We start from the raw sequence: 8,057 nt of genomic DNA on the forward strand, positions 1-8,057 counted from the left end.
AAACAAAGTGATACAAATTTACATAAAAACCATATAAATCTTGAAAAATGCTATGCTTCTAATAGTGTCCTTTAGGGGCAGTCTGAAACCTAATTTAGAGAAGAGAAACATCCATATTCAATAGTTTATTTTTTGGGCAAAAATCCTTAATAAAAATATATATTCTTTTGGATGAATAACTTAGTACAAAGAAAAGGTTGGCTTTTGAGCCATAATCCTCAATAAAATTATATTTTTTTGGATGAATAATTTAATAAAAAAAAGGGCCCAACCGGGTTCGAACCGGTGACCTCTTGATCTGCAGTCAAATACTCTACCACTGAGCTATGAACCCTCTGTTGAAAAAAATATTTTATTTAGAATAAAATAATAATTTATGAAAGTTTCAACTGTATGTATTTCTCCATGAGTTGTTTTAATGCTTAACAAAATGGAAAAATGTTTGATGCACATTTGGGGCCATCGGGAAGATCAAGTCAATTCCATGGTATCCAGAGATATATGGATATCAGATGGAATACAACTCCATCCTTCAGTCTGGGGGTTGGCTCAATGTGAGCTTTCTAACTGCCACGTTTCACTTTCTTGAAAATACTGTGAATTTTTTCAACTTTGACTTTCGTCTTTCTTTGCAGTGCCTCCAAGAATGATTGACGTTGGAGCCTCAACCTCTTCAACGACCTAGAAGGATGATTTACATCATCAGCCAACCTAGGGCGCTTCCTAGTGGCAAAATCCTCCAGCTCCAGAGAAGGAGAGGAGGAGGACGCCAAACAAGCTCTAGAGTTGGAAATAGGATCGGCACCTGCAGGGACCGCATCTTCCTCAAATGTCCGAAGGGTCTTCATCATGGAAGACCGAACGGTCTCTTCGACAGAGGCGTCCTTCCCCCGAACCGACTGGTTTAATAACCATATATGGTCCTTCCCATGAAGGGTCCAATTTCCTTTGATGGCGTGGATCTGAGGCTAAGGTATTTCTCAATACCAAGTCTCCTGGTATGTATCGACAATTCTTCACTCGAGTATTATAATGTGACGCTATCTTTCGTTGATAATGTTGAGTTCGGTAGGCCCACAGTACATTCTACAATTCTTCGACCCACAAGGCTTTATTAGCTTCGAGCCTTCTCTTTATTCCCTCAAGTAACATTCGGTTTGTAACCTCTACTTGACCATTACTTTGGGGGTATGCCACTGATGACATACGATGCTCAATCAAATAAGTCCCACAAAATTGTTCAAATTGTGGAAAGTCGAATTGAGTGCTTGATCTTTCACGATTATTTTTGGCATCCTGAACCGATATATGATTGACTCGAGCACGAACTTCTCCACCTTTCTTTTAGTGATGGTTGCCAGGGCACTAGCCTCAACCCATTTGGTGAAGTAGTCGATTGCTACTATAAGATACTCTCTTCCGCTTGACGCCTTGGTGAATTTGCTCATGATATCGATTCCCCACATTGCAAAAGGGATGGGATCTAGAATTGAAGTCATGGTTTCAGCTGGGTGTTTAGATACCGTAGCATGGTCCATTCCGAACATAGCGGATTAGGGCGTGCTTGTTACTGAGTTATTTTATTTCCTTAGCAAGCTACCTTTTGAACCCAGCCCGCTCGGAAGCGAGTCGATTCCTTTCGTCTCGACCGGGGTCGAGGGTCGAACCAAGGATGAACCCGGTTCGATTATATTTTCTCCATATCAGTCAAAATTAAAGAATTCCTAGTATTACTAATAACCACATCACAACCATTTTAAAACGAAACAAAGTGATACAAATTTACATAAAAACCATATAAATCTTGAAAAATGCTATGCTTCTAATAGTGTCCTTTAGGGGCAGCCTGAAACCTAATTTAGAGAAGAGAAACATCCATATTCAATAGTTTATTTTTTGGGCCAAAATCCTCAATAAAAATATATATTCTTTTGGATGAATAACTTAGTACAAAGAAAAGGTTGGTTTTTGAGCCAAATCCTCAATAAAAATATGTATTTTTGGATGAATAATTTAGTAAAAAAAGCCACAACCGGGTTCAAACCGGTGACCTCTTGATCTGCAGTCAAATGCTCTACCACTGAGCTATAGACCCTCTGTTGAAAATAATATTTTATTTAGAATAAAATAATAATTTATGAATGTTTCAATTGTATGTATTTCTCCATGAGTTGTTTTAATGCTTAACAAAATGGAAAAATGTTTGATGCACATTTGGGGCATAGATAGGATCGGATCTTCAACCATTGACCAGAAGAGAGAGAAATGTGTTCCTATAGTATTTAATGGTTTAAAGACATAATCACACATCGAACATTGCAGTGCATAAAAATTAATTCCCAAATAATTAAATGTTAGCGATTTTTTTTCATACTTTTTATTCTATACTAAATGTAGTAAAAAAGGGGGAAAAAAAAAGAAAAATAAAAAAGGGGAGACTTGTTGAAAACTTAGATGTGCATTTGAGACAGATGCTCAAATATCAATATCAAATGACAATACAAGCAAAGAATAAAGCATGTATGCAAAAGAAGTATCTGGAGGGGAATGTACTTTGGTTGTGCCTCTGTTGGCAAGATTTTCTTAATTTATTTCTAATAGCAGATAAACATTAACGAGACATTGATTGTGGTGGTTAAATGTTATAGGAGAGGATCTGGATTCTATATGACAACACCTACGAAAAGAACCATGATATTGTGAAAGACAAGCTACGTAGTGTCCATCTTATATGCGTCTAATCAAGTACTTGGAGGAGTAGCCATGAATCTAAACAAGTTATAATGACTACTCTTATATGATCCAGAATTATGCTAGTACCAATTTAACCATCAGAATAAGGTTTCTTTAGTTTTTGCCTCATCTTGTTCTTCTCTAATCTTGATACAGATTTGACACTATCTTAATCGATTGTGATCGAAGTAGTTGTTGTCCACACCAGATACATGTATCACTAGTGTTTAGTAGATATCTGAATTTCTTTTGAAAGTTTTGCAATATTTTTCATGCAATACAAGGATCAATTCCTCAAAATAGTACTTTTCTCCTTTTGGTCAATCCAAACCTATGCAAACTAATATTTAAACTGATATTTCTGGAAATTACTGAGATCAATGCTAATACTAACCTTCCTAAGTGATGCGTCCAAAATCTGCTCAGCCCTTAGATTTCCTGAGAGTGACCTGCAAAATAAAGCGTCAGATGTGGCCTGACCTGCTGGGATCGGGAGTCCACCTTTGAAGCCTAAGTCAGTTGATGAACTTATTCACAAACGGCTCTGCTAGAGCACAGAGCTAAGGAATGAATAATAAGAACATGATTCAGATAGTAAGCATCTGAGTGTTTTCGTCCGTCCTTCACCTTGTGAGTAGGTGATGTCTTATATAGAGTGTACCTTTGAATCTCCATTGTTGGATGTATTTGAGCCTTCTTCGGGTAGTCGTTGGATCTTAACAGATAGATCCGTTGAGTGATAGACTTCTACTAGTTTGGACTAGTAGATGACTCCTATGATACCACGATTGTTATTTGGTGGTTATCCATATGATAGCGATGAGTGACAGCCGTCGAAAACTGCTAGCCGTCATTAGGTTGATCAACCTACTTCGATAGTATCGGATTAGGGCATACTTGTGGCCTAGTTAGTTTTCTTCCTCAGCAAGCTGCCCCCTGGACCCGGCTCGCTCGGAAGCGAGTTGATTCCTTTCGTCCCGACCGGAGTCGAGGGTCGAACCAAGAATAAACCGAGTTCGGTCATATTTTCTCCATATCACGAGGCCCCCAGACCAAGCGTTCGGTCGATCCCGAGGGCTTGGTTTTTAACTGGGTGCTTTGTCGAACAATAGTCTTGCATAATCCCCCAACCCATTAAACGTCACATCACATTTAATGCGGCTGTCCCGTTTTTTTCTCGAGCTTTGTGAGTATTCTCACTTTTGTGGGGGTGATGCCACGTGTCTTCTGCAGCCAAAACTATTGTTGCTCACGCAATCAAACGACGGTTTCTAAACACTTGTTTTTGATTCGTGAGTTCAAACTTTCGAACCGTCTCCAAATCTCTATCGTTGACGCTGAATTCATCTCGATTGTACACGTCCTTGAACATTCGTATGGGTGGTGCTTAAAAGCGGTTCGTTGTCTCTGTAGGTTTCATTCTCCTTGTCCGGAATTTTGAAACCTCTTCGTCTTCTTAACGCCTTCACGATCCTCTTGTTCTCGAGCCTTCTGCCTCAGTGATTCAGTAAGTATACTGACTCCTTCGCAAAGTTTACTTTCGTCTCCAGGGTTTCTTTTTCTCTAGAAACCACAATTAGACTTTTCAGTAATGGAGGACAGTAGGGTTTCTTCTGAAATTTCCCCTGTGCATAGAGCCGGTAAAGGCAATAGTGGTGATGAGGCCTTTGTTTCTGTCTCCTTTGATCAGTTGGATAGCGACAAGAAATCCTTAACCGCTCTCTAGCGTGACTTCGCAGAAGTTATCCAACAGAGAAAAGTAGAAGAAAAAACTGAGACTTCTTCTGCCCTTCCCGAGTCTAGACCATCCATGACTCCAAAGGTGACCGCCGAATCTTCTGGGCAGTCCAAACAACCTACTAGGTCCACCGGTGGACCTAATTCTGTTGCCTACTATAACGAGGAAAATCTTCCTTTAACCATCAAAGGTTTTGACTTCCCTTCCTCATACCAACTTAGGGCTCCCACTCCTGATGAGAGGGTTGATTCGATCCTTCCGGGCGAATTCTCTTTGTATATAGATACACTGGAAAACGGAGTTCACTTTCCCTTCTTCAATACTTTATTTCCTGCCATTCTAAATCACTGAGATATCTATCCCGGAATGTTCCTTCCCAATAGCTGGAGTCTCATTGTCGGCTTCTTGGGTTTATGCTTTGAACTTGGCATCACACCTTCTCTTCCTCTTTTTGTACATTTTCATGTTCTTTCTGTTTCCCATCCTCCTGACTGGGTTGTGCTTTCTAAGCGCAACAAAGTTGAACTTGACTGGACGGGCAGCATTCTTGCCAAAGGAACTTGCCCTTCCAATCACAAAAGGTGGTGCAAGCGGTATTTTTCTTGCCGAGCGCCCCAATCAGATCTGAACTTCCCGACCGCCTGGAAGCAGTACACTTCATATTATGAGGGTAACCGGGTCCTTCCATTATCCAAGGAAGACAGAGCTGCCATTGGGAAGATCAAGTCAATTCCATGGTATCAAAAGATACATGGATATGAGATGGAATACAACTCCATCCTTCAGTACTGGGGGTTGGCTCAACGTGAGCTTTCTAACTGCTACATTTTTCTTGAATATACTGCGAATTTTTTGAACTTTCTGACTTTCGTCTTTCTTTGTAGTGCCTCCAAGAATGGATCCCAATAGTCTTCGGGTGAGAGATGCCAAGGCTGTTGTGTCTGCAGAACAACGGTCTCCTCGAGCCTTGACTGCAGAACAGGTAGCTTCTATGCCACCTCCAAACCCTTCTTACAAGGGTATTTGAAATCTGAAGCCAGTGGTTGAGGCTTCGGGGAGAGGGAAAAAACCAATGATGGAAGAGGTAGACATCCCTTCTCCCATCCGAACCAAAAGGAAGCACGACTCAGCTAATGCTTCCGGCCCAAAGAAATCCAAGAAGAATAAAGATTCTGAGGAGATCTTCGTTCCTCAATGGACGTTGACGTGGACAGACCGGGCAATGCAAGATCCTGAGAAGGCTGCTGACTGGAGCTCTCTTGGCCTCATGCCTGCCGATCGTCAGGCCTTTGAGACCTTGGAGGACGACGTTCTTGTTCGTTATTCCACAAGGTATTATCTTTCTTGAGCTTTTGCTACTTGCTGTGTAATCTCTCCTGAAATTTTCTGATAATCTCCCTGTCCTTCCAGGAAAGCTGTGTTGAGCTTTCATCAACACATGGAGGCATTGAGCCGAGTTGGTCGTAATGGCTCCTTGTTGCAAACCTGTGAAGAAAATTTGGCGAAGGCCAATTCTGAAGTGGACCGGCTGAAGAAAGCAGCTGAAGAGTTGAAGGAGAAGCATGATGAAGAGATGACTTCCTTGAGGAAAGAACTTGACTCGTCAACCATTCGTGCTGTTGCTGCTGAACGTGAGGCCAAAAAACATAAAAATGAGGCTACTGCTTTTGGTGAGAGCCTCGAGTTTATGACTCGGGAGAACGAACTCCTGTTGAAGATGGCAGTTCCTAGCAAGCTCAAACATCTTAGACCAGATCTTCAGAGGGACTGCATTCGAAAATATCTGAACAACGTTCCCATTAATAACCTGTTGGGCTCCTTCAACCTTCAAGCTTACCGAGCGGGGCAAAATGATGTCTGGGAAAAGATCCTTGAATCTAATCCTTCTTTCGACACAACTCCCTTTCGGGAGGTGTGTCTCAAGGAAATCTTTGGGAAGCTTAAGTTGTCTTTCCCTGATTAGGTTTTGGAAGAGGAGGATCCCATTCCAGCGGACCCAAACATCGAGGAGTATCTTGTTGATTCGCCGCCCCTTCCGGAAGAACCTCAAAAGCCTGTTCGAGAGAAAGATCCTTCGGCCGACAATGAGGAAGAGCAATAGGAAACCATCTTTATGAATTTTTTTCTTTTTTGTGTAAGGGTTGGCCCTCCACGGTCTTGATGAAATAGAAATCTGTCTTCTTTTTCTCGAACTCCTCTAATGATTGCCTTAATACTTCCTCATATCATAACCAAGGAATTGTCTATTCCCAAGAGATATTTAAAAATAATATATGAATGATATAAGTTATCACGTAGATTAACTTGTACCTTAACTGAAGATAACGTTCGGGACATCAAGGAGATGCGTTCGGGAGAGATGCGTTCGGTCAATTTGATTCTTCTAAACCTTTTATGCCATCTAAACTTTTATCTCCCAACTGCTCCTTCATTTATGACAAAACCCAAACATTTCCTTTTATTCGTATACCAATTGCCTTTCCCAAGGAATTGGAAATACTCTATTATTTAATACTGGTGTGACGGTTGATATTTGACAGTATCCTCATAATAGGTGCACATCGTTCCACGTGGAAACCTAGTTCAGCTTTCAAGTTTTGAATTTGAAGCGCCGTTATCCCCTGACCATTGATCCTGCATATCTAGGAATTCGAAGCGTCCTTTCCATCCTATCCCTTGTTTAACTTGGGCTTTCAACCATCACATCACTCCTTGAGGCTATTTAAACTCTTCAAGGGTACTTCGTCCTTATCTCGCTATTTGCAAGTTATTTCTGTCTGATAGATTTGCAAAGCAATATCCTGTCTTCCTTTGCTGTCTCTGTACTCTTGTCCTCCAACAACATCTTCGATCAGAACTTGAACAAGTAAGTCTTCCTCCCTGTCTATGCCACGAACTTCTTCTTCTCCTTGAGTAATCTCCATAGTATTATACTTGGGGTTTACTCATTACGGAAGTTCTGAATGGTGTTCATTACTTTATCTGTTCCACATAAATCTAGGGTTTTCCCTTTTCTGCCTTTATTAGGGCAAATTCTTGCAAGAAGACTGCCTCAGTACCGAAGAAGGTTGCTCCCTCTGAGGTTAATGCTGTTGGCGAATCTTCTAAAAGTGGGGAGACTACGTTGTTGGTGAATCTTCAGAGCAGATTCCCACAGTTTCTACTGATGTTTCTCCCACACTCCCTCTGCCTGAAGAGACCATTCGGTCTTCCAAGGAGGATGTGGCTCCCTCCATCGTTGCTTGTATTGTTGACGTCCCTGCCAAAGAGACCGTTCGGTCTTCCATTATGAAGACCCTTCGGGCATCTAAGGAAGATGTGGTCCCTGCAGGCGCCGCTCCTATTTCCAACTCTAGTGCTTGTTTGGCATTCTCCTCCACTCCTTCCGTGGAGCTGGAGGATTTTGCCACTAGGAAGCGCCCTCGGTTGGACGATGATGTGTTCCATCCTTCTTGGTCGTTGAAGAGGTCTGACTTGGTGACAAGCGATTTTGACAAGGCACTAAAATGGTGCACTGCTGTTCAAATGCCTACTAAGAGCAGCGCCCTCTCCACGATCCCAAATGTGGATTTTTCAAAATCACTTG

General features: G+C 41.6%; 2 non-coding genes across 2 annotated transcripts; both read right to left on the reverse strand.

Moving 5' to 3' along the window:
- Positions 1–262: 262 nt before the first annotated feature.
- TRNAC-GCA (transfer RNA cysteine (anticodon GCA)) lies at positions 263–334 on the reverse strand. Its single transcript has one exon. It is a non-coding gene; the product is annotated as a tRNA-Cys (tRNA).
- A 1,688-nt stretch (positions 335–2,022) lies between these two features.
- TRNAC-GCA (transfer RNA cysteine (anticodon GCA)) lies at positions 2,023–2,095 on the reverse strand. The gene has a single exon. It is a non-coding gene; the product is annotated as a tRNA-Cys (tRNA).
- Between the last annotated feature and the right edge of the window lie 5,962 nt (positions 2,096–8,057).

Source organism: Hakea prostrata, chromosome 7, assembly GCF_041222555.1.
Source record: "Hakea prostrata isolate BN-2017 chromosome 7, UWA_Hpros_2, whole genome shotgun sequence".
Taxonomy (NCBI): Eukaryota; Viridiplantae; Streptophyta; class Magnoliopsida; order Proteales; family Proteaceae; genus Hakea; species Hakea prostrata.